Source organism: Aegilops tauschii, chromosome 7 (assembly GCF_002575655.3).
Source record: "Aegilops tauschii subsp. strangulata cultivar AL8/78 chromosome 7, Aet v6.0, whole genome shotgun sequence".
In the NCBI taxonomy this organism is placed as follows: Eukaryota; Viridiplantae; Streptophyta; class Magnoliopsida; order Poales; family Poaceae; genus Aegilops; species Aegilops tauschii.
In genome coordinates this window covers 98,741,704-98,769,500 of record NC_053041.3, presented here as the reverse complement: position 1 = coordinate 98,769,500, position 27,797 = coordinate 98,741,704, and positions in this window count along the sequence as shown.

The following is a 27,797-nucleotide window of genomic DNA, read 5'->3' as shown; positions in this document are numbered from 1 at the left end:
TTCTCTTGTTCGCCGAGCTGGGCAATTTTTTTCCCAGCTCGTCGTTCTTTCATCCTTTTGTCACTGACAGTACTTCCCGACTGCTCCGCTTCGGCATATGCCTTTGCAAGAACGCGCTCATAGTTGCCTTTTGGCGGAGACTTTGGTGGTTTTGTCAGGGCAGCCAAAGTGCGCTTTGCTTTCACCGGATCTACCTTCTCCTCCGGAGGTGGATGTTTCTTTGCTTTGTCCCCTTCAAAGAAGTTCTTCACTTCGGCTCGCACGATCTTCGCGTTCTCCTCCTCGGTCCTCTCATATGGTAACTTCTCTGGAGTCTTCAAAGAAGGACCGAATCTGTATTGCCTCCCGCCTCTGGCAGCTGTACTGCTAGACGCCGGCAGAGCAGACGGAGCGGCTGCGGCTGTCTTCTTTCCTTGCTTACGAGGCGGAGGAGAAGGACTACGACGCGCCGGAGCAGCCGTAGCAGCGGCGGGTCTCTTCCGCCCTTGCTGACGAGGCGGAGAAGGAGGAGGCTGGCTGCTCTGGCGCGCCGGCGCTGGCGGAGAAGGAGGCGGAGTGCCGCCACGCGCCGGAGAAGGAGGCTGAGTGCCCTGATCACTCGCCGGAGGAGGAGGCGGAGGAGGAGGCGGAGTGCCCTTACTCGCCGGAGCCGTCCAGTTCGGAAGCTTGATGAGCTCCTTCCGCCATAGGCATGGAGTCTTCAGAGCTAAACCCAGCCGAGTCTCCCCTTCACCGGTAGGGTGGTCAAGCTGGAGGTCCTCAAATCCCTCCGTTATTTCATCCACCATCACCCTAGCATATCCTTCAGGAATCGGCCGGCAGTGGTAGGTTGCGCCGGGTTCAGTAGGTAAAACAGAGCCAACAGCCGCCTTGACTTTCAAGTTCTGCCATTCCGCCATAAGGTGGCAATGTTGAGACTCCGTGATAGCATCCACGGGGTAGCTAGGAGTAGCCGCATGCTCCAGCTGAGGCAGCTCGGTGGAAGCCACGCTGCTTCTACGCTGAGATGGCGGTGTAGCTTCGGCGGCAGTTTCGGCATCTCTATTGCTGTCTCGTTCCTCTAGCACTTGAACCCTTTCGTGCAGACGCTGAATTTGGATCTGCTCCACTTTTTTCCTCCTCTCCTGGGTTTTGTAACCGCACGCGTCCGGAAAACCAGCCTTCCACGGAACGGAGCCTGGCGTGCCTCGTGTCCGTCCAGGGTGCTCAGGATTCCCGAGGGCCATTGTGAGCTCGTCGTTCTCTCTGTCTGGAACGAACGTCCCTTGCTGCGCTGCATCGATATAGTGCTGAATCCTCTTGACGGGTATTGCAAGTTGCTCGTCCGTCCAACGACACCTCCCTGATACAGGGTCCAAGGTTCCGCCAGCCCCGAAGAACCAAGTCCGGCAACGGTCTGGCCAGTTCATTGTCTGTGGTTCGATCCCTTTATCAAGCAGATCCCTCTCAGACTTGGCCCACTTAGGCCGGGCTTTGAGGTAGCCACCTGACCCCGTGCGATGGTGAAGCTTCTTCTTCGCAGCATTCATCTTGTTTGTCGCTGACATCTTCTTACTCTTTTCCGATGTCTTGTGGGCCACAAATGCGGGCCAGTGATCTCTGATCTTCTCATACCGGCCGATGAATTCAGGTGTCTCTTCTTTGTCGACAAACGTTTTCAGCTCATTCTTCCACCTCCTGAATAGGTCTGCCATCTTCTTAAGAGCATGAGACTTGATTAATTGCTCTTTAACTGGCTTCTCCGGATCCTCCTCTGGCGGTAGGGTGAAATTTGCCTTCAGCTCAGTCCAAAGATCATCTTTCTGCATATCATTGACATAAGACACCTCAGGGTCTTCCTTCTTAGGCTTATACCATTGGTGGATGCTGATCGGGATCTTGTCCCTAACTAGAACCCCGCACTGAGCAGCAAATGCATCCTTTGTCCGGATGGGTTCAATCGGTTGGCCGTCGCGCGCGATTGCTGTGATCTCAAACCTTTCATCCGAGCGCAACTTTCTCTTCGGGCCTCGTCTCTTTACCGCAGTTGTGCTCGATCCGGAGGGCTAGAAAAAAAAGAAAGATGAGTGTTAATTAATATGTGTACATACCAAAACAATGAATGCATCAATTAGCTAGTCAGCACAGGCTTAACTAATATATTTACCTGGCCGGACTCTGTTCGGTCACCGGAGTCGTCACCACGGGCTCCTTCTTGCACTAGCATTGGGTCACCGGAGCCATCATAATCATGTCTTTCCTCCTCCACTCTTCGATCACCGCAGCCTGCTTCTTCACCCTGTTCTTCCAGACCATCATTGTCGTTAAGATACGACAAGATATCACCTCCGGCTAAGATTATGTCCCCCAACACCTCTTCTGCTTGCTCATCTCGTCCGTGCTCCATTGTTTCTGCAAATATTACAACATGGCAATTATTACACAAACATGACAGCAGGTGGATATATTAGTGCAAACGTAGACCTAGCTTATTCCGGGTTTGGGGTGGCCTAGGCAACGCTTCAAGGGTAGGGGCGCGGCGGGAGGGGGTAGGAGACCGACATCGTTTTTTTCTAGGGTTTGGGTGTCCTCGAGAGTTTTGGTCGAGCGAGAGGGCCGGGGGGTGCTCCCGTGGTATAAGTTATCACGGTCGAGAGGGGGTATACATATCGACCGTCCATCATGTCGAAGTTATCTGGGAGGGAGTTATATATATCGACAACGACGACATACATACACGGGAAAATAATGTTATCGGGGAGGGGGTATATATCGACCCCCCCACGTGTTGAAGTTATCGGGAGGGGGTTTTATATCGACAACGACGACATACATACACGGGAAAATAATGTTATCGAGGAGGGGGTATATCGACCCCCCCTCGTGTTGAAGTTATCCCCCCTCGTGTTGAAGTTATCGGGAGGGGGTAATATCGACAACGACAACATACATACACGGGAAAATAATGTTATCGGGGAGGGGGTATATCGACCCCCCCACGTGTTGAAGTTATCAGGAGGGGGTTATATCGACAACGACGACATATATACACGGGAAAATAATGTTATCGGGGAGGGGGTATATCGACCCCCCCTCGTGTTGAAGTTATCCCCCCTCGTGTTGAAGTTATCGGGAGGGGTATATATCGACGACGACAGACCCGATAAAACATAAGAAAACGAAGAAGAAATAAAAAGAGGAGAGAAGAAGAAAGGAATAGAGGAGAGGATTGAAGAAAAAAAAGAAGAAAAAAAAGAACAAAAAAGAGGAGAAGAAGAAAGGAATAGAGGAGAAGAAGAAAAAATAGAATATTTTCTATTCCTTTCTTCTTCTCCTCTTCTTTTTCCCTCTTCTTATTTATATCTCCTCTTCTTCCTCTCCTCTTCTTCTTTCTTTCCTCTTCTTATTTTCTTCTTTCCTATCCTTCTTTTTCTTCTTCTTCCCTTCCTAGCTAGATATATAAAACTTTTCTAAAATTGTAACTTTTGCATATATAAAACTTTTCCATGTGGATCATCATTACTCATATATATCGAATATATATCCATTGTCATATATAAAAACTTTCTATATATGAACAAAAAACTTTCTATGAACAAAAAAACATTTTTGACATATATATTCATACATTTTGAACATCTACATACATAAAAAAAATTTGTTCACATATACATTATAGCCACATACACATATACATCACATATGAACAAAAAAATTAAACTAATAAAAATAAAAAAAACAGAGCCGGGGCGGCAGCTCTCACAGCGGGGGCGGCTAGGACGATGGCGACGGCGGGGGCGGGGGCAGCGAGGGCGCCGGCGCACGGGGCCGGGACGGGGCGGGGGCGGCGAGGGCGCCGGCGAGCATGCGCGGGCCGGGCAGGGGGGCTCGGGGCGCCGAGGCGGCGCGCGCGAGCAGGGGAGCACGAGGCGGGGCGGCGCGTGGGGGCAGGGCGACGGCGACGAGCACCGGGCGGCGACCCATCGAGGCAAGGGCGCGGGGCGACGGCGATGAGGAGCGGGCGGCGACGGCGAGCACGGGCAGCCTGGCGGCGTCGGGGGCAACTGGCGAGGTATGTCGAAAATTTCCTAAGTGTGGACTTATATAGCAAAACCTTTAGTCCCGGTTCGTGGCACCAACCGGGACTAAAGGTGGGCATTAGTCCCGGTTGGTGCCACCAACCGGGACCAAAGGCCTCTTTTCAGCAGCCCAAAGGGCGGGAAGCGGCGGCCTTTGGTCCCGGTTGGTGGCACCAACCGGGACTAAAGGGGGGGCATTGGTCCTGGTTGGTGCCACCAACCGGGACCAAAGGCCTTGCGCTGCCCGCGGCCAAAAGTTTAGTCCCACCTTGCTAGTTGAGAGGGGCTCGGAGTGGTTTATAAGCTCCACTGCGGCTGCCCTCTCGAGCTCCTCTCAAATGCAGGCTTACGGGCCTAATGTCACACTGTGCTGTCTGTTGGCCTATTGGGCCTTCTGCGGGCCTAAATCCTGGCCCAGGTTGGGTTTCTAGTCGTATTCAGGCCGTGGTGGCCCAATAGGTGGCAGTTTTTTAAAATTTTTGCATTATTTATTTTCTTTTGTTTTTTGCTTTATTTTTTAATTCTTTTTGCTTTTAGGTCAGCAAAATTATAAACTTTCTATTAGTGCCATTAGTTCTTTATGAAAATTCTTTTTGCTGTATTTAGTTTTTTTATTTTCTTTTTTGCTATATTTATTTTGTTTTATTTCTACTTACAACAAAAAACTTATTTATTTTATTTTATTTTGTTTCTAATTACTTATTTATTTTACTTTATGATAATTCTTTCTGCTATTAAAGTTTCTATCAAAAAAAGTTCTTTATGAAAATTCTTTTTGCTTTTAATGATTAAAAATAAAAAAGAGGCGCAATGCGCGTTGATTTGCTTCAAGCCTTTCGGAATAGTGTAGACTGCACTGCACATAGCTCGATGCAGTCTACCTTATTCCTCAAGGCTTGAAGCTAAGCAACGTGAGCATTGCGCCTCTTCTTCATCGTCTCTGCACTCAGGGCTTATAAACCGCTCCTAGTGCCTCTCAGCTAGCGAGGTGGGACTAAAAAACTGCTTAGCTAGTAAGAAACTCTAGTACCAGTTCGTGCCACGAACCGGTACTAAAGGTGCTCGTGGGGCCATAGCCTCATTAGTACCGGTTCGTGGCACCAACAGGGACCAAAGGGTGGAATTGGTCCCGGTCGTGCCACCAACCAGGACCAATGGCCTTGCACAGCGGCGTGGTGGTGAGTTTTGTCCCACCTCGCTAGCTAAGAGAGAGTCGCACCTGTTTATAAGGTGCGGTGCGCCTGAGCTGTCGATCTCCTCTCTAAAGCAGGCTTACGGGCCTAACCTCTCTGCACTCAGGACTTATAAAGCATTTCAAATGAACTCTGAAAAGGTTGAAAGTTGGCATGGTATCATCATTTCATCCACATAGCATGTGCAAGAAAGTTGAGAGGGTTACGGCAAAAACTAGATGCACTTCTTGTACAAAACGGACAATGGTATCATACTCGTCTATTACAAAGTTGGCATGCTATGATCATAATAGTTGCGGAGAAAGTCTTCACTTTTTCTTCGCTTGTGTCATTTGCTTATTGCGCCGTAACCATGGATAATCTTCATCGTTTATCAGGATGCTTGGGTCAGCCTTGACTTTGAAGGGAGGAATTTCATGAAACTTTTCATAATCTTCAGACATGTCTGTCTTGCCCTCCACTCCCACAATGTCCCTTTTTCCTGAAAGAACTATGTGCCGCTTTGGCTCATCGTATGATGTATTCGCTTCCTTATCTTTTCTTTTCCTCGGTCTGGTAGACATGTCCTTCACATAGATAACCTGTGCCACATCATTGGCTAGGACGAACGGTTCGTCAGTGTACCCAAGATTGTTCAGATCCACTGTTGTCATTCCGTACTGTGGGTCTACCTGTACCCCGCCTCCTGACAGATTGACCCATTTGCACTTAAACAAAGGGACCTGAAAATCATGTCCGTAGTCAAGTTCCCATATGTCCATTATGTAACCATAATATGTGTCCTTTCCCCTCTCGGTTGCTGCATCAAAGCGGACACCGCTGTTTTGGTTGGTGCTCTTTTGATCTTGGGCGATCGTGTAAAATGTATTCCAATTTATCTCGTATCCTTTGTAAGTCAATACAGTCGAAGATGGTCCCCTGGACAACGAGTACAACTCATCACAAACAGTGGTGTCACCTCTGAGACGTGTTTCCAACCAACTGCTGAAAGTCCTGATGTGTTCACATGTAATCCAGTCGTTACACTGCTCCGGGTGTTTGGAGCGCAGACTGTTCTTGTGTTCATCGACATACGGGGTCACCAAGGTAGAGTTATGTAGAACTATGTAGTGTGCTTCAGACCAAGAATATCCGTCCCTGCATATTATTGAGTTCCCCCCTCCAAGCGTGCCTTTTCCAGTCAGTCTCCCCTCATACCGTGATTTAGGGAGACCTATCTTCTCAAGGCCAGGAATGAAGTCAACACAAAACCCAATGACATCCTCTGTTTGATGGCCCATGGAGATGTTTCCTTCTGGCCTAGCGCGGTTACGGACATATTTCTTTAGGACTCCCATGAACCTCTCAAAGGGGAACATATTGTGTAGAAATACGGGCCCCAGAATGACAATCTCGTCGACTAGATGAACTAGGACGTGCGTCATGATATTGAAGAAGGATGGTGGGAACACCAGCTCGAAACTGACAAGACATTGCGCCACATCACTCCTTAGCCTTGGTATGATTTCTGGATCAATCACCTTCTGAGAGATTGCATTGAGGAATGCACATAGCTTCACAATGGCTAATCGGACGTTTTCTGGTAGAAGCCCCCTCAATGCAACCGGAAGCAGTTGCGTCATAATCACGTGGCAGTCATGAGACTTTAGGTTCTGGAACTTTTTCTCTGGCATATTTATTATTCCCTTTATATTCGACGAGAAGCCAGTCGGGACCTTCATACTGAGCAGGCATTCAAAGAAGATTTATTTCTCTTCTTTCGTAAGAGCGTAGCTGGCAGGACCTTCATACTGCTTCGGAGGCATGCCGTCTTTTTCGTGCAAACGTTGCAAGTCCTCCCGTGCCTCAGGTGTATCTTTTGTCTTCCCATACACGCCCAAGAAGCCTAGCAGGTTCACGCAAAGGTTCTTCGTCACGTGCATCACGTCGATTGAAGAGCGGACCTCTAGCTCTTTCCAGTAGGGTAGGTCCCAAAATATAGATTTCTTCTTCCACATGGGTGCGTGTCCCTCAACGTCATTCAGAACAGCTAGTCCGCCGGGACCCTTTCCAAAGATTACGTGTAAATTATTGACCATAGCAAGTACGTGATCACCGGTATGCATGGCGGGCTTCTTCCGGTGATCTGCCTCGCCTTTGAAATGCTCGCCTTTCTTTCGACATTGATGGTTGGTCGGAAGAAATCGACGATGGCCCAGGTACACATTCTTCCTGCTTTTGTCCAGGTATATACTTTCAGTGTCATCTAAACAGTGCGTGCATGCGTGGTATCCCTTGTTTGTCTGTCCTGAAAGGTTACTGAGAGCGGGCCAATCATTGATGGTCACGAACAGCAACGCCTTTAGGTCAAATTCTTCCCCATGTGCTCATCCAACGGCATAATGATACCAAGCCTCGGTATGAATGGCATATTTTCTAATCTTTCTAATATTCAAGCGCATTGCATCCATCTTGATCTTGTGATCATCCACAACATCCGGAACATGCAACTCCAATATCATCTTCTCCTCCTCAATTTTTTTTATTTTTTCCTTCAAGTAATTGTTTTCTTCTTCAACTAAATTTAACCTCTCGACAATAGGGTCGGTTAGAATTTCCGGTTCAACCAACTCCTAGATAAATAAAATCTATGTCACGCTGGTCGGTATATTTGTCATAAACAATAAATGAATCAAATAGTTATAAAAAGATAATATATACCACATCCGAATCATAGACAGGACGAGGGCCGACGGGGGCGGATACCAAAACCATCGCACTATGTAATAAGAAGGAATAAAATAGTAAGAAAATTAGACAAGTATCTATCTAAAGTAAGAATTTTTTTCTTTCAAAAAGAAGATAAGAACAAGAGGCTCACCACGGTGTTGCCGGCGACGAGATCGGCGCGGGCGGTCGACGGCGGTGAAGACGGGAATGGGACGTGACAGGCCGCTAAACCTAGACAAATCTCGAGGAAAATGGAGCTCGGAGGTCGAGTTTCGAGAGGAGAAAGATTAACTAGTGTGGCTCGGGCATTTCATCGAACACCTCATGTGCATAGGAGGTGAGCTAGAGCACCACAAAGCCCTCCCCTCGCCGGCCAGAGAAAAACAGAGCACTGTGGAGTGCTCTGCCGTGGCGATGGGGTATATATAGGCACCTCATTGGTCCCGGTTCGTGGCATGAACCGGTACTAAATCCGGGCCTTCTGTCCCGGTTCATGCCAAGAACCGGGACAAATGGTTGTGGGCCAGGAGCGAGGACCATTAGTCTCGGTTCGTGGCTCGAACCGGGACAAATGGTTCCATACGAATCGGGACCAATGCCCACGAGGCCCCGGCCGGCCCCCTGGGCTCACGAACCGGGACGAATGCCCCCATGGGTCCCGGTTCGTGACTGAACCGGGGCTAATGTGAAAACTGCCCTGTGACCTTTGCCCCGTTTTCTACTAGTGTTCCGAAAGGCTTGAAGCTAATTAACGAGCATTGCGCCTCTTTTTTATTTTCAATAACTTATTACAACTCCGGACTTCTTGTGTTACGGCAAAACCTGGATGCACTTCGTGTACAAACTGGACAATCTCTTTCGAAGTATCAGGGCTTGTTTCGGACGAAAACTCATCTGTTACACCGGCACTTCATTTTTTAAACTTATTAACTCCAGACTTTTTTTGCGTTCAGTAGGCACCATTCAGAGCGACGTCATCAATTTTCAACACTTTCTGACATCATTTGCTGTTTTTCAGTCATTTACCAATTTATTTTCAGAGCTAAATGACCGTGAAATTGAAAATCGCTACAAAATGAACTCTGAAAATGTTGAAACTTGGCATGGTATCATCATTTCACCCACATAGCATGTGCAAGAGAGTAGAGAGGATTATGGCAAAAACTGTACGCACTTCATGTACAAACTGGACAATCTCTTTCGGAGTATCAGGGCTTCGGACGAGAACTCATCTGTTACACCGGCACTTCATGTTTTTTAAACTTAATTGAACTCCAGACTATTTTTGCGTTCAGTACGCACCATTCAAAGTGACGTCATCAATTTCCGACACATTCTGACATCATTTGTTGTTTTTCAGTCATTTACCTATTTGTTTAGAGAGTAAAATGACCGTGAAATTGAAAATCGCTACAAAATGAACTCTGAAAATGTTGTAACTTGGCATGGTATCATCATTTCACCCGCATAGCATGTGCAAAAGAGTACAGAGGGTCACGGCGAAAACTGGACGCACCTCGTGTACAAACTGGACAATCTCTTTCGGAGTATCAGGGTTTCGGACGAGAACTCATCTGTTACACCGGCACTTCAATGTTTTTTAAACTTATTTGAACTCCAGCCTATTTTTGCGTTCAGTATGCATCATTCAAAGCGACGTCATCAATTTCCAACACGTCCTGACATCATTTGCTGTTTTTCAGTCATTTACCGATTTGTTTAGAGAGCTAAATGACGGTGAAATTGAAAATCACTACAAAATGAACTCTGAAAATGTTGGAACTTGGCATGGTATCATCATTTGACCCGCATAGCATGTGCAAAAGAGTACAGAGGGTCACGGCGAAAACTGGACGCACCTCGTGTACAAACTGGACAATCTCTTTCGGAGTATCAGGGTTTCGGACGAGAACTCATCTGTTACACCGGCACTTCAATGTTTTTTAAACTTATTTGAACTCCAGCCTATTTTTGCGTTCAGTATGCATCATTCAAAGCGACGTCATCAATTTCCAACACGTTCTGACATCATTTGTTGTTTTTCAGTCATTTACCGATTTGTTTCGAGAGCTAAATGACGGTGAAATTGAAAATCACTACAAAATGAACTTTGAAAATGTTGGAACTTGGCATGGTATCATCATTTCACCCGCATAGCATGTGCAAAAGAGTAGAGAGGGTCACGGCGAAAACTGGAGGCACCTCATGTACAAACTAGAGTTCATTTGAAATGCTTTTCAATTTCAGGGTCTTATAGCTCAAAATAATTAGTAAATGCATGAAAAATAACAAATGATGTCAGAAAGGATTGAAAAATGATGATGTGGATTTGAATGGTGCATTTTGAACACAGAAAAAGTCAAGAGTTCAAATAAGTTTTAAAAAATGAAATCCCTTTGTAACAGACGAGTTTCCGTATGAAATCCTGATACTTTGAAAGAGATTGTCCGTTTTGTACACAAAGTGCATCCAGTTTTTGCCGTAACCCTCTCAACTTTCTTGCACATGCTATGTGGATGAAATGATGATACCATGCCAACTTACAACCTTTTCAGAGTTCATTTGAAATGCTTTTCAATTTTAGGGTCTTATAGCTCAAAATAATTAGTAAATGCATGAAAAATGGTGCATGAAAATTAACAAATAAAATAAATAAGTAATTAGAAACAAAATAATATAAACTTTATTAAAATATATAAGTAGAAACAAACTAAAATAAACTTTAATAAAAATTATAAAACTAAAATTAACAAAGTATTTTCTGTTCAAAACATTATAAGAAACCTCTAGTATTATTGAAACTAAAATCATATAAAATTGATGCAACTAAAATTATCGAAGTATTTTCTGTTCAAAATCATTAAAAGCAAAAAGAATTTTCATAAAGAACTTTTTTTGATAGAAACTTTAATAGCAAAAAGAATTATCATAAAGTAAAATAAATAAGTAATTAGAAACAAAACAAAATAAAATAAATAAGTATTTTGTTGTAAGTAGAAACAAAATAAAATAAATAAATCAAAAAAGAAAACAAAATAACTGGGAAAAAAATAAAAAAAATGCCACCTACTGGGCCACCACGGCCTGAATACGATTAGAAACCCATCCATGGGCCAGGATTCAGGCCCGCAGAAGGCCCAGCAGGCCGACAGGCATAGCAGTGCAAGATTAGGCCTAGAGGCCTACAGTTCAGAGGAATTCAATGGAGATGGCGGGGCAGGGCTTATAAACAGGTCATGCCGCTCCTCGGCTAGCGAGGTGGGACTAAACATTCCACCGCACCGCGGCTTTGGCAGGCAGGACATTGGTCCCGGTTGGTGCCACGAACCGGGACCAATGCCCCCTTTGGTCCCGGTTCGTGGCACTAACCGGTACCAATGCCCCCCCTTTAGTCCCGATTGGTGCCATCAACTGGGACCAAAGCCCTCTGCTTCCCGCCCTTTGGGCTGCTGAAAAGAGGCCTTTGGTCCCGGTTGGTGGTATCAACCGGGACCAAAGAGGGGCATTTGTCCTGGTCCGTGACAACAACCGGGACTAAAGCTTCATGTATATAAGGCACACTTGTGAAAATTTTGGTTTACATCTTGCAGTTCGCCCCCGACGACGCGCGCGGAGAGGACGCCGCCAGGCTGCCGGACGCCGTCGCCCCCGCCCCGGAGCCCACGCCGACGCCGTCGCCGTCTGCCGCCCCCGCCCCGGAGCCCACGCCGACGCCGTCCGCCGCCCATGCCGTCGCCGTCGCCCGTGCCCTGCTCCGCGAGCCCGGCCGGATCCTCTGCACGCCGACGCCGTCCGCCGCCCCCACCGTCGCCGTCGTCGACGCCGTCGCCGCCCCCGCCGTTGCCCTAGCCGGCCGGCCCCGCTGTGAGCTGCCACCGCCCCGAATCCTTTTTTTTCATTTTTGTGTATATGTATTTTTTCCATGTATATATACTAGTAAGTGTTTAATAAAATTAGTTAGATTAATTGAATTAGATGTTTTTCCATGTATTTTAGATTAGTTGAATTAGATGTTTTTTGTCAATTTATGTATATATATGTGCATATTTAGAAAAAATTTGTGTTGAACTAGTTAAATATAATAGAACTAGTTAAACAAGTTTATTTTTAGTAAGTGCTTAGTAGTTGAACTAGTTGATTTAATAAAACTACTTTATTTTACTATAGAAGTAGTTTATTTTAGTAAGTATTACTTTATTTTATTTATAGTAAGTGCTTAATTAGTAGTTGAACTAGTTGATTTAATAAAACTACTTTATTTTACTATATATAGAAGTAGTTTATTTTTAGTAAGAACTAATTTATTTTATTTATTTATAGTAAGTGCTTAGTAGTTGAACTAGTTGAACTACTTTATTTTAGCAAGAAAATTAATAGAACTAGTTTATTTTTTTAGTTCAAGCAATTAATCCCGCATCGACGTCGACGATGCCTATCCCGCATCCTCATCGTCGACTCGGCGGAGGAGGCCGGCTTGATCAGAGGGGCCATGTCCGGGACTGGGCTCCGCCGGGCTGGTTTTGGGAGGTGCTACCTTCCGGTGGGCGTAGGTTGGTGAGGAGCCAGCCCGTCGTTGACCCGATCGTTGTTTGGTGGCGGTCGCGTGGGCCAGTGACGGTGCCGAGGCTTCCGGACACCGCGGAGGTGGTACGTCACCGTGTCAGCGAGGAGGACCAGCACGTCCGTCGCTACATGGTTGCGTTGGAGGGCATGTTCGACTATACCTGGCAGGTTCTTCAGGGATCTCACTGGAGCTATGATCCTGTGATGCTTCCGTCCCTTTGGGTGTCCACCGCCCGCGCCGATACTCGTCGGGCGCTACTGTTCTAACTGTAGTAGCGATGCTATATGTATGATAGTATTCGAGGTGTATTAGTAATAATATTCGACGATGTACGGACGCATGAAGATGATGTAGTTTTGCTTATAATTGAATGCATCCTAATTTGAATACTACTTTATTTTGTGATTTGATTTTGCTTCTTGAATGCTCAAAGTGGAAAACTACTCCTACTTTGAATGCTCAAATTGGAGAGCACTATGCAAGGCGTATGCATATGATTAGTTGATAGCTTATAGGGTTTTTGTTTTCGCAGAAATCTAGGAGCCCCCGGCCCCTCCATCATCCCCGCCGTCATCCCCGTCACCGCCCCCTCCGACATCGAGGTGAGACTAGCCAAATCCTCTTTTAGAAAGATAATTAAATGATATTTCGGGTTGACTGTAAGTCTGTCGAGTCTCCACCATATATGAGAGGACGAAGAATCCCGACTGTTGTCGTGGGGTAGCTTCTCCTTCGTTCCCGTGTGCTAGACAATTTGGTGTAATGCACTCGAGAACGAAAGGAGGAGCTACCATACCATCACCGACGGTCGCAAATGTCAGAGAGGAATCAGTGAGGGAGAGTTCCACCATATATATATGAGAGGACGAAGAATCCCGACTGTTGTCGTGGGGGTCGCTTCTCCTTTGTTCCCGTGTGCTAGACATTTTGGTGTAATGCACTCGGGGACAAATGGAGGAGCCACCATCATCAACGGTCGAATGTATACACCACGTGAGCTGAGAGTTTTCAAGAAAAGACTCGACAAACCGGTAGTCAACCTGTGATGAATAATAATGATCTAACTTAGGTTTTTTAGTACATATATTTAATTGTAGACGTTTAATATTTGAATTATGAACATAGGAAATGTCGTACTCGGACGACGAAAGTCTTCCGGGGGAGTGCAACTGGTGCCACGACGACCGAGGTCAGTGCGACAGGCCTCACCTGGACGAAGATCGATGCTTCAGTATTAAGCTAGAGGAGACCTTCGATGTTGAAACGGTACGCAACGACGACAAGTGTTATTTTTTCGTAATTAAGCACGACTTCAACTATTTCATCGTGTACTTTTCATCTTTTACAATTCGGCTAGCTTATCCCATGCCATGCAAGACGCTACGTCTTGGAGAGGATGGGTTTTGAAGACCATGAAAGTATGGAAACAAAGAAAATTCACCTAAGGACCCATCATGATATAGATTTTGAAGTAAATCTGTATAATTCTGAGAGCGTAACCCATTTTGGTTGCAAAAATTGGGAAGCATTTTGCAAGATGTATGGTTTTGATGAGGGTATGCTTGTCACCATGGATCTTGGTGATCCTGACATCGAGCAAGACAATATGGACATTTGGGTCCTTGTTGATACGCCTCCAATTCTACCGCTATGTGAGTTTCTCAAACATAGTTATTAGCTAATTTATATTGTTCATTTCAAAATAGTTGACAGCTTATTTTCATTGACAGCTTATTTTGATTGTTCAAACAATGTGCGGAACATGGTAGACAGAACCTACTACACCGATGGCTCTGAGTTAACTTATAAGGAGAAAACTCATCTGGTCGGATTTTGTACTGATGTTGAGAATTACAATATCTATTGTAAAACTCCTCCACATTATGGTCAATACGTGCCACTAGTGCACGTGTTGAACTACGGTAACTACTATGGAGATACCCTGGTAAGATTTCTTACTATTACGACATCCGTGCATCTTTTGCATACTTCTAAAACTAGTACATCATTTCTAACTATGAAGTTATTACTATGTTTTTCAACAGATAATCCCAGAGGATTGTGTGCCTCATTTGATGTATCAGAATGGTAGGCTTGATGTTTTGAACATACAACCAGGTCATCCTACGAATCTCAACTGTCCATACCGGATTTCTAAAAGAAGTGGAGACATGCAAATCAAAGAATGGAAAAAATGTATCGACAGTCGCAAGGAGGTTCTTGGAAGCAAAAGGAAGCGAAGCGCAAGAATTGGAGACAGGATGATCTCCATTCTTCATAATGGAGAGTCAGGGTCTATATTGTTTTATGCTATTTTACCTTAAAGAGGGTATTTCGGTCCTACCTAATACTGATGATCATGTGCTAAGAACAATTAACTATGGTTGGTTCGATGACTATGAGGATGATGATCGTATGACTGGTTATTAATAACGAGTAGAAGTTGTATGATGATGATTAGTAGGACTTGTTATTATATATGATGATGCATGATGAGCGCATGAAGAGTTATTATATATCAGCGGGTGAAATGAACATGGATTGGATTGAAGTGAAGGCAACATGCAATGTGGTGCATGTCGAAAGTAGTACAATCCAAACTTGATCAAGTTAGGATTAGTATTACTTTCGACATGCACCACATGTTGCCTTCACTTCAATCTAAGCCATGTTTAGGCATAGCAGTACGTAGCGTTGGTAAACCAAGCACGGAGATATAAGAGAGGACACTTCTCTCTAATAACTACCTAATAACAACCTAAATTAACCCCCAAAACCCCTAAATCAGCCCCTTTCAAAAAAAAACAAAAACCTCGGCTCCAGTCAGATGCTGAAACGTGGATGCCTATTGGTCCCGGTTGGTGTCACCAACCGGGACCAAAGGCCCCCCGGCCTGGGCTGGCCGTAGCGGCCACGTGGAGGCCCATCTGTCCCGGTTCGTGTAAGAACCGGGACTAAAGGATTAGGGCATTAGTAACGACCCTTTAGTCCCGGTTCAAAAACCGGGACAAAAGACCCTTACCAACCGGGACAATAGGCCCTTTTTCTACTAGTGATGTCTATCTATCTATACCTACCTATACTAATTACAGACTCTTAAAAAATTCCTACGTTAATTAGAAAATACTAACCGTTCATCTGGTGGGACCAAATTATTACGGTATAGATTAAACCATGTAATCATCGATTTTTTTCAATTTTTTTACTCATAAGAAGGCCCACAATCCTTTTATGGTTGTAGAAATAGGAAACACGTGCGGCAGCCATAACAGACGTACATAATCAAAAACTAGCACGTAATCTGCCCCATCCCCACGTAATAGAAAAGCTACCATATCCCTTTTGGGGAAAAAAAATCACCTGATGCCCAAAGAAAAAAAGAAGTCCACAGCACGCACGTCTCCTGAACCTTCGTTTCTTCGTGCGCTAATCTGAAAATACAATCGTGTGACATCGTCTCTCTCATGCCTCTGTCGCCGCCTCACATCCTTTTTCATTAATCCTTCGCTTCACCAATCTCCTCCAAGAAGGGTCTTCCCAAAGGCTTCTCCCGCCGTGTCTTTCATAGATCGCTCATGGCATATATGTGCAAGAGCAATCAAGTCACACAAGCATGCAAAGGAAATAGTAGTTTAGGAGTTACAGCCGCCGGCATCATGGCCAAGAATCTCCGACAATGTTTTCCCCAACGCAACGCTGGACAGGTGTTTCCACCAGCCGCGGGGTTTGCCTGGAGCCTGCCGGGCCATCCATCTATAAACCACGTAAGGAACATTGCTCCTTCGCCCAGTGCCCCAGTTGGATCTGAAAGTACATCAGCATGCATGTCCGGGGAATCAGGTTATTCGGCAACGCTGCTGCCTCCCATGGCGTTGTCTTGGTGTACTACGGCCGTGGTGCTGGACTAAAGTTTTTCCCCATAAAACTCCATAGAAAAATCCTCGGCAAAATAAAGATTCATTACTCCTGTTCCTTTTCTTTCTTCAAGTTCAACAAGATGGGGCAATTAGATCATCTGAAGAATCTCTGGTCTAATTATTTTCCAATTCACTAGCAGGTTAGCGCCATCAATAGTTCTGCACGAAACTGTGCCTCCGGCCATGGCAGCTGATAGTTTCGACGTCGCCCAGTTGTGGATCGTTGATCGCAGCCATGTACACACATCAAACTGTAGGAGCACCGAGCACCAGGTAACAGGACATGGAGCAGGCTCTGATTCCCAATGGACTAAGTTAGCAATCGGATATGGTGATTTTCTATTTTTCTCATGTAAATTCGTATTACTAAGTTTGAATTTCTTAATTTAAGGTCTTAAGTTCTTATACTAGAAGCAACGTGTTTACGCTTTCAGACTGACAAGAAAGAAGCCTACATGAATGCATGTTAGTCAGAATTTTAGGAAGGGAAGAAGCTTCCAAATTACACACTGATTTGTTGAATTTGGATTTGAGCCAAGGTCATGCACAAATGCTTTTATTGAGAAACTATCTTATCATTCCATCATCGAAGCATCTCAACCTCCCAGTTGCCTATTCGTTTTGTCACACCATCGTCACATGACCAGTGTGGTTGGGCTAATGGAGGTAAATTAAAATCCTATACTAAATGTTTAGTAGTTCCATTGTAAAAGAAAATTGGCAAAGAGGCATCGGAACAGGTATGCTCAGCTAGCTTTAGATTTGGTCTGCGTCATTAAGATTTTTTTACAGATTTACAATACTAGGTTAAATAAGTTCAATACCATTACCATGATCTAAATAGCTGCTAGCAATATGTGTCATTGCTCCATGTTTTCAAATATGCAAGCGGCATGTATTCTTATATTTCTCTTCTAATCGTAAGGAGTAAAAACAGTAGAAATTCTCACATTATCTCAGATATCTTGGTGTACGTCTAATCTCTTGGTACAGCTCTAACGTGCAACTGATTTACCTATAGGCTCAACAAATAATCTGTTGTCACATGTCTTAAAGCAACATTAAATCTCTTTGTAAGAGCACCCGAGAGGGCTTCATGACTTGCTCGGATGTCCGCAAAATCATGTTGCTATAATGGATTAGCGCGAGTAATTGCTTTGGAAAAACAAGCAGCTCTTTATGATTATCATCTTCTTTTATTTGGGTGGTACTCCTTTTAGAAGTTTCTAATAGGCAATATATTGTTGTGTTGTTTGAAGACTGACTAGCTTTTTTGACTGGCAAAGTATTGATACTTACTCGAGACAGAGTTGACCCAGGGGGTACTTCTTTACTTTAATAAGTCATATTCTTAGTGAATTATTATCACCATCCTTCCTTCAGAAATTACGCAGGGTTACGCAGGGTTAATAGTACAAATTGGTTCATTTGTAGAGGCATGTCCAAGTGCAGATTGTAGTTCTGAAGTACGAAATAATGTTCTTTTTTATTTTCTTATAGGAGGTATAATTTTCTAATATACTCCGTTGTGTTGGGCCAAGCCTGCAATATACTCCTGGAAATTTTAGCTTGATTTATGTTCGTGCGACTCATGTACACAAGTGCTAAGTTGTTTCGAGTATATTCGAGTATATTCTGCAACAGGTGGAAGCGGATGATTGTATACATTGTTGGGGTAACAATGTTTATGCTTTCACTAATCAAGTCTGACCAGTTTATACCTTATTTGGTTATCTATCACTAAGATACGTACGAGGTCTCAATAAACAAGATGTATTTGAACATTGAGTCATTGACATTGCAGCGAGAACAAAGTTGCAGCTGCAAAGGGATTTCTCTCTTACCTGGCAAGTTTCTGTTGTCAAGGTATCATGGGTCCGGTCTTATATGGTCAATATAATTATACGTCTTCCAAGAAAATGATTACAATTGTGCCAATGAGCTACTGGTGCAGATGGTGTTGTCTTAACCCATGAAGAACAATATATGAGGCTTTGAAGAAGGCTAATGTCGAAAGCTAGAGGAATCACAGCAACAGGGTGATGTTGTTGTGATGGATCGAGTAACCCTTGATGAAGAAGGTTATTCAAAAGAATGTTGTGGTTTTCTTCAAGTTTGTAGGAAAGACAGGCAACTCAAACATGTATGTCAATTTATGGTGGTAAAGTAAAATTTGCACTACACACTCTTCTAGCTTATATGGTACTAATGGGAGGTATTATTGAGTGGTGCAGATCAGTTTTATCCCTGCCACTGGAGTTTTCTACCATGTGATAAGTGGAACCAAGAGATATGAGGGTTTCTATACTGTGAAAGTATCTAAAAATATAACTTCAGTATATATGTACCTACGAATATAACAATGTGCATATATAAAAGCATGGTCGTTGACTGAAAGAAAACATATTACAATGTGTACTATTTGCGATCAACTATCCAATGTATATACATGTTTTAACTGGCACTAAAATGAGCCACGTTCGTAAGATTTTGGATGTGGTATTCGACAAACTCCTGTATTTTTGTATGATGGCCGTACATAGATATCTGATGTAAGCATTCTTTGAGTGTTAGCTGCTAATTAATTATTATCAAAATTAACTCATGATTTATTTTAGGATTTGTTTTGTGTTTAATTGTAGTTTGACTTTCTATTCATTAATAAGTGTTTTGGACACCTCTTTCTCCCACAAGTTAGAGAGGGATTATATCTCCAAGCATACATAATTTATTTGTTCAGGAATAGCATAAGTAGGGTAACTAGAAACCATTAGTTATGTAAGACAATGTAACCGTAGATTTGGTTTCTGAGATTTTATCTAACCATTGTTATTGTCAAGCTAACACTTCCAAAAACAAATGTTGCCCGTGCGAATGCACGGGTTGACGACTAGTATCCATAATTGCTGGTCTAATGAACTGCAGCTTCATTCATTAAATCTAGTCTGAGAATTGGACAAATCTGCCTATTTGGCCTTCAATTTTGTACTCTGTTGTGCTGCCACCATGGCTCTCTTTGTGTACACTAGAGAGAGAGGGCCAGGGAAGAGAAATAGGGTAAGGGAGAGGGCGCCGAGGGGAGCAAGGGGGTAAGTGCGCGTGGAGTGAAAGCTGGCCACACCGGCATCCACCCGTGGTGGTCAGGAGGAACTTTCGGAGGAGCACGTGGATGACGGCTACCTCGAGCGGAAGAACAACGCTGATGACGTATCCGACGGCCTCTTGCTGCATTTGCCAATACCAACCTCGCTGTCCTCATCAGGCGGCCCCATCGTCGTTCAATAGCACCGGGTGGCTGCACCACGCGGTGGACGACATCCTCCTCCCCTCCTTGCCGTGCGGGGGCAAGATCCCTCGTTTGCCTCCTCTGCGGTCGAATTGGCCAACAATTTATATTCTCTAGAAGGTGGCTTTTGATTTCAAGCTTGTCATGCAACAATTGTTGGCTTGTTTATATCATTATTGAGTGGATATGCTCTAGAAGGCGGCTTTCAATTTCAAGCAGGAAGCAAGTAAAAGGAAAATGCATAAAGCAACAACCGAGTGAAATCTCAAAGCCTAAACCGAGGAGGCTGGCCACAGAGCTCTCCAGGATATGGATGAACTAAAGAAATGCATACAAAGGAAGATGATTCTTGACCTGGGAATTAAGAAGTCTAGTGGTGCTTTGCACAAGAATTCATACCTTCCATAGGACCAAAAATAATAATTCTTGCATAGCTTTGTTCACAATCTTTTGCCAGAAGTCACATGTGACCCTACGAAAATAGCCATGAAACAAGGAAAATTCAAAATAAATTATCACAAAAAATGACACCAGAAGCAAAAAGTAATTACTCATACAGAAAACATTTAGTTTCATGATCCTCACAAGTTCATGAAAGTATGCATGCACACTGGAACATAGCAGTATGAGTAGAGACTGCACTACACCGCCTAGCAGAACCGCAACAACGCGATCTCCGGCAGGATTGGTTCCATTAATACCATGTGCACACGCACAACACACAACAATATGTCAAACTAATAAATTCGATGTATACTAACAATGACAGTACACTGCAGTAAACAAATTATGAGCATACGAAAGCTGCCATATACACATGCGAGATGCACGAAAAGGCATACCTGAAAGTGCAGACGAGACACGTCACGGGACCATACAAACATTTGAAAGCCCATCCTCCTCTCTCCTCCCATTCTCTCCAATCGCTACTTCCTCAAACTTGAAGTGCCACATACCTACTTCACCACTGAAATCATTTCGATCGGTTCAAAGAACTAAAAGTATCAAGTTTAATAGTTGAATGATTTAATGAGAGTTGGCAAAAGGGGAAAATCAGACCAGCAATACAAGATGCATACACAGTCATACAACGATGCAGCAAAAAACGAACAGGCGACGAGCAATGGATTAGCGCAAAATGAACTAAGAAAACACAATCACATGAATCAGAGAAGCTACTCATAGATGCGACCCTCCTGCCGCCGTGTACAACAAAAAGAGGGGCGTGGGGAAAGAGGAGGCCGAGAGGGAGGAGCTGATGGTGCGGCGGCAAGGCGAGGAAGGCGAGCCGAAGGTGCAGGAGTCGGCGCCGATGTCCACGACGCCGCCACGCGAGACAAACTTTCATCCACCGCCGCGGCCACTCCTCCGCCGTCGGTCACGACCTCTCCTCCTCCTGGTGCCTCCCAGCGTGGCATCTAAGGTCGATCTGCATGGATCTGGATTCGTTGTTGAGAGGCACAATCGTAGGAGACGACGCGAGGGAGAGAGGATCTGGCTGTGAGAGAAGAAGAGAGGAGGACGTGGCGTGTTTGATGAGAAAGAACGCTTTGTGACGAGGACCTTCGCGTGCCGGTCGATGTGCAGCTGGCTTCGTAGCGAAGGAGACACGCCCAAAGACATAATTTGATGGATTAGAAGTAAATTAGGCGGCAGCTGGCTTCGTAGCGAAGGAAAACACCGGCAGACGGCAGCCATTTGATGGATTAGAAAATTAGTCGGTTGATCGAGTAGCAATGATTCTTCAGCATCGATCTGCAGTGGATTGGTCGAATTATTGAACCAGAACACTTGCTTGTCATGGTCAATTTTGGTTTTTAAACACCGTACGCAGACACATACATACACATACGCTCATTTCGACAAACGAACACACATTCTATCTCTATGAACATTTTTGACATACCAAGTCGGCGAGTTTAAAAATTAATTGACGAAGCACATGCTATTGACATAAGAGTTAATATCACCATAAGTACAGAAACTTGCGCGTCGTTAACAGATATATACATAAACTTAAAAGAAACAGATAAATAGTCACTTAACTTCTGATGTGTTAACATTTTGATACAAAACAGTCCCTTAACTGCTGGATCCCCGAGAATAATCTGTTTTTATTAACTCTTGACATAAACACCGTCTCCCATTAAAAGAATAATCTGTTTTTATTAGACATAAAATAAATGTGTCAAACCTAGGGTTGGATCCCCGAGACTTCTCTTCTTTTCTTTTTTATTTGAGAATTATCTTTGGTTCAATTTTGTATTTACACATAGTACCAATCCTCTTTTATTTTGAATCCTATGACCTATTGTTTTTTACCTGGTCTTTGTACCTTTTCATTTCTCAAAGTATGGATCAAATCTTATCTTGAAATTATGCTAAAGGGTACTGTAAATTGCATGTTTTGTGGTATTTGCACAACTCTTCTACTGTCGGTGTTGTAGTGTAACTTGAGCTTTGGTATCAGCGGATATGTACTTTCTCGTATCGAGGTACAACCTTGTTGTTGCCACAGCTCACTCTCTGGCTCGCCGTAGCCTCTCTCTGCTCTCCCTCAAAGCATCTCCAGCCGCGCCCTCAACAGGCCCTCCTCAGGTGATTTTTCCGTGTCGATGCCCAAAAATCGGCCCAGTCACGCCTCTAGAAACCCGTTTTTCGCCGGTTTGGGCCGAAACTGGCGCCGGTGGACCCAGGCCAAACCCGGCGCGCCCAGGCGAGCGAATTTGGCGCGAAAGAGCCGCGGACCCTCCTCGTCAGCGACGCGCGCCTCGTCAGCCTTGCCATCGATTCCTCACAGGTGGCGCGTCACGGGCGGCGCGGTGACGCCTCCCCTCCCGCCACGCGTACACACGGCGCGGGGCTATAAAACCGGCTTCTCTCCTCGCCTCTGGCCACACCAGCCCTCGCCCAAACAAGCCACCGAGCTCTGTCTCTCTCCCCGTCCGCCGTCGAGCTCTGCCTCTCTTCCCCTTCCCTCTCTCTCCAAGCCCAGAGCGATGGCCGAACGATTCCGCGGCGATGCAGCGGCGGCCAACGGCTTCGGCCGCCGCTCACTCCACGAGTGGGAGGCCTACCTCTTCTTCGAGGACAACATCCCGGCGCCGCCGGACATGCGCGTCGGGCCGACGGGGTGGAGGCTCAGCAACGGGGGCGTCCCCATCGTCCCGGTGCCCGACGTCAACGCACGCCCCGCCATCTTCGCCGTCGAGGTCGACCGCGTGCGGGTGTCCCTGACGGATTAGCAGCACGCCCTCCCCCAGTACGCCGCCGACAACCACGCGTCGAGGGCGGCGTACTTCCAACGCGGGCAGGCGCAGCAGCTGCCGTCCACCAATGGGGCGCCGGTGGTGGAGGGCACGAAGAACAGCGTGGGGCGCCGCCTATGTTGGGCCGCCCCCGACCGCACCCTCCACGAGGTACTCCAATACCTCGAGGGCGGCAATGACCCGCCGCTGGCATACCCTGGCGCGGATGCCCAGGAGGTTCGGTGCCTCCTCGTCTTCCTCCTCTCAGTCCTCCTCCCGCTCCTCCTCCCATTCCTCCGGCTCGCCGGCGCTGCTCGGCGTCAAGGCCGAGCCCGCAGCGGAGACGCCGCTCGGCTGGCGCCCCCGCGGCGCCGGCATCGTCATCAACGAGGGCGGCAGGGGCACCCCCTCCTCGGCTCCTCCCCGCTACGTCAAGCCAAAGATGGAGCCGGGCCTCGCCGCCGTTAAGACGGAGCCGGGGCTCCCCGTCGTGAAGACGGAGCAGCTCGACGACGCGGCGGCCCTGAAGTGGGCACGCGAAGACTGGGCGCGCACGGAGCTGGAGCGCCAGCACCTCGCTACGAGCGGTTCGAAGCTCGGCGACGTGGCCGGGATGAGGGAGGCGTCGTCGTCCTCGACGACAGCGACGACGACGCGCCGCCACCACCGGTCCGCCAGGGCGCCGCCGGGCAGGGGTCCAGGAGGGGCGGCCGCATCAAGAAAGAGAAGGCCGCCGACGACAACGAGGATGGTGGCGACGTCGGCGACTTCGCTGTGCTAAGCGACTTCTTCGCCCCTTAGTTGGGTTTTTTTTAAATAACTTATGTAAACATCGAACATGTCGAATATATGTCAAATTTCCCGAACTTTTGCCGAACGTTTGGTCCAATTTGCCAAACTTTGCCGAATTCCTTTTTTTATTATAAAAACCCGCGTCTGGGGGCGACCCTGGGGCCGGCTGCTGGAGACCCGTTCGCCCCACGTCGATTTTAGCGCCGGCTCGCCCCCGGGCGGGGATTTTACGCGCCCCGGGGGGCCAACGGCTGGAGATGCTCTCATTTGTTGCGCACGAACCAACGAAGAAGAAGAAGGTAGAGGAGGACACGATCACAGAGTGGACACGATGATGGTTCCCGGCGCACGAACTCCGCCGCCACCGCAACGGCTATTTCTCCTCAAGCACGTGCTCGAGCTACACAGCCTCCTCGTTACCACGGTCCCCGCAGGGCTTAAATATCTGAGCCAACGCAGGAGCATGACCCCCACGCCCCTGCCCACCCGCGCGCCCCGATCGGCCCGCTCTGGCCACGTCCTCGCCGCGCACATACACGAACAAGTCGCATCAAGCCCGGACGATCTCCACGCGCGCCCTGCGGAAACACGAACGACCTAGCCCTACAGCTATACGTACGGTGTACACGGACCGGGACACACCCGTCCACCCAAACACTACACACGCACGCACCCGACGCCACGGACTAAGCCTAGACACATGTTGGACTAAGCCCAGACATAACTCAGACCATGCCTAGACTATGACCGTGGCTTATTTGCCCAACACACACTCCCAAAGCCACCGCTCAGAGGATCCTGTTGTACTCGACATTGGCGTTTGCTCCGCCACATGCGCCTTCCGCGGCTTTGAACACTCGCGCCGGAAATGCCCGCGCTCGCCGCAGTTGTAGCACCGCCCTCGCCGCTTCCCACCGCCGCCCGATGCCGTGCTCGCTACTCCGTCATCGTCGTGGTCGCAGAAGCCCCTGTTGTTGCCGCCGCGCCGCCCACTAAGCAGCCGTCAGCATGAGCCGCTCGCCCGCGCGCTCGCCGCCGGCCTGCACGCGCAGCCTCGACTTCTCCTCAAAAGCCTTCATACGACCGACGGCCTCCTCGAAGGCAATCTCCTCCACGTTGCAGAACTGCTCGATGTCGGCGACCGCGGCGTACATCCGGTCTGGCACGGTGTCGAGCAGCTTCTTCACCATGGCGACCTTGTCCAGTGTGAACCCGACCTGCGCATACCTCGCCGCCATGCCGTTCACCTTGCCAGCGTACGCGCCGAGGTCGTCATCGTCCTCCATTCGCAGGTGATCGAACTTACCGCAGAGAGTCGCGAGCGGCGCCGCCCGCACTCGATCGGCGCCGACGAAGCGAACCTTGAGGGGGTCCCATACCTCGTTCGCGGTTGGCTTCGTCGACACCTGCATCATCAGTCCTCTGACAGCGCGCCCAACATCGCCGCTCGCGCCGTCTTGCTCTTCCTGGCGTCGACCGCCGCGCCCTCCGCAGGAGCCACCGCAGACCGCAGCCCTGGGCGTCAAGCATAGCCTCCGTCTTGATCGCCCAGGAGGTGTAATTCGTCGTCGTCAGCGCCGGCAGCTGCAACGACATCCCGCCCGCACCGCCGCCGTGTGGAACAAGCGTCATGGCCGCTGGCGATCACCTCGCAACCGAAGCTCTGATGCCAATTGTTGCTGCCGCAGCTCGCTCTCTGGCTCGCCGTAGCCCTCTCTCTCTGCTCTCCCTCATTTGCTGTGGCACGAACCAACGAAGAAGAAGAAGAAGGTAGAGGAGGACACGATCATAGAGTGGATATGGTGATGTTTCTCAGCGCACAAACGCCGCCGCCGCCGCAACAGCTGTTTCTCCTCAAGCACGTACTCGAGCCACACAACCTGCTCGTTACAACGATCCCCGTGGGGCTTAAATATCTGGGCCAACACAGGAGCATGATCCCGACGCCCCTGCCCACCCGCGCGTCCCGATCGGCCTACTCTGGCCGCGTCCTCAGCCGCGCACATATGCGAACAAGTCGCACCAAGGCCGCATGATCTCCACGCGCGTCCTGCGGAAACACCAACGACCTAGCCCTACAGCTATACATACGGGGTACACGCACCGGGACACACCCGTGCACCCAAACACCACACACGCACGCACCTGACGCCACGAACTACGCCTAGACACAGGTCGGACTAAGCCCAGACACAACTCAGGCCATGCCTAGACTACGACCGTGGCTTATTTTCCCAACAAACCTATCATTTATCCGATGCATTATTTGTTCATTGCTACGGTGACGATTTTCCATGGGCCCTTGCAATTACAATGCAACGATAAATTATCCAAAACGGTGTTCTTTTGTGCGAATATTCGAAATAGCTTGCACAAACATTTGTCTGTGAGTTCGCCCTTGCGGCTTTACAGAGTGCTTAGAATGAGTGATTTGGATGATGATGATGATGATGCTGCTGCTGCTGATGGTGAGCATCATGTCGTCTCTAAATTATGAAATGTGAATCACGCAAGAACTGTGTCAATTTCTAAGTGCTAATTTGTGGGTACAAAAACATTTTTTACATTTATGTCAAATGGTCAATGTCGTGCTGAATTCCTAGCTAAATAATGTCTTCTTGCGGGTTCTGAATTCCTAGCTATAGACAGTGAAGATTATTGTTTTCATTCCCTTTTCTACATAAAGGATACTTGGTTCCCATGTTAATGTTCACTGTCCGGTTAGAGCGCGAGATTGGGAGCATGGCCCATTTTTCATGTTCTTTTTTATACCTTATTTTTGAAGAATATACAGAAGATTTGTCTATCACTACATTGATTTTTTTGTTGAACCCATCATTTCATTGAAAGAAATAATTTGTTGCAAAACGGTACAGAACTATAGATACATACAGGAATTACCTTGCGGCTGAGATCTCGCAACCACACCCCCTCTCTAGGTATTGAATCTCTATCGGAAGTCCCACTATATTTTCTTGTTTTTAACAACCCTGGCCCTAATTCTCCCTAATTCCGCTTTCTCCTTAATAATTCCAATTATCCTCGTTCCCACCGACCTCGTCACAATATACACCGCTCTCCGGCTCCGCTCACCAATCTCCTACCAGTGAGTGTTCATGGGGGTTTCCCCTGGTGTCAATGCCCCAACCCTATCTTATAATCGCCACGGTATGTGTCTGATATCCTAAGTGTCCCTACCGATGTGACATCATTAGGCAATTAGCTAGAGCACGGAGCACCAAGAAACTTCGCGGTCTAAATTCCAACAGAGATTTATAATTTTGTCAGCTACTTACTAATAAGCAAATGATTACATTATGTCGGTGAAACATTCCGGTTGTGCGGCGGCGCCATCGAGGCACCGCGCCATGGCCAGGAGAAGATGAAGCGGGCACCAGGGAAGCGTTGCCGGCAAGCCACCAGGCGGTCTAGGCGATCTGTGGTGGTGCTGGCATGCAACATCGAGCTCCATCTTGGCATGGTCCTAGTAATGAGAGTGGACCACATCGAAGTGAAGGCTTGATTTTGGAAGTGATGGCTCGATTCAGAATAGGAGGGCGTGTAGATCAAACAACCGTGTTATATACATTAAGCCTCTTTGGCTTCCTCGGCGGTTATATTGTCAGAAGTTCAAACGACCCAGGGATGGTTGCGTACTAAATACAAGTTTTATCGCATGATTTGTTTGTTTTTTTCAGACATGGCTTTTGTGGGATGTTTATTATGTGGATAAGTTGCATGACAAGAGAAATATGGTAGTGGGATGAACTATTTAGGTATTATAAATCTCATATCGAGTTGTTATTGTTGTTGATGGTCTTATACCATTGAGGAATTGATCGTAGCAGGAATTTGGACCATTTTTGGTTTATTTAATAAGCATAACTCCTATTTTCTATTGAGTTACTAATGGTTGAATCACAATATACTAACATGGCCATTATTCTAAATCCATGTTCACATCATTCATCTTTAACATGCATAACATTTGACCGAGAAAATAAAAATATTTGACAATAATGAAAACGCT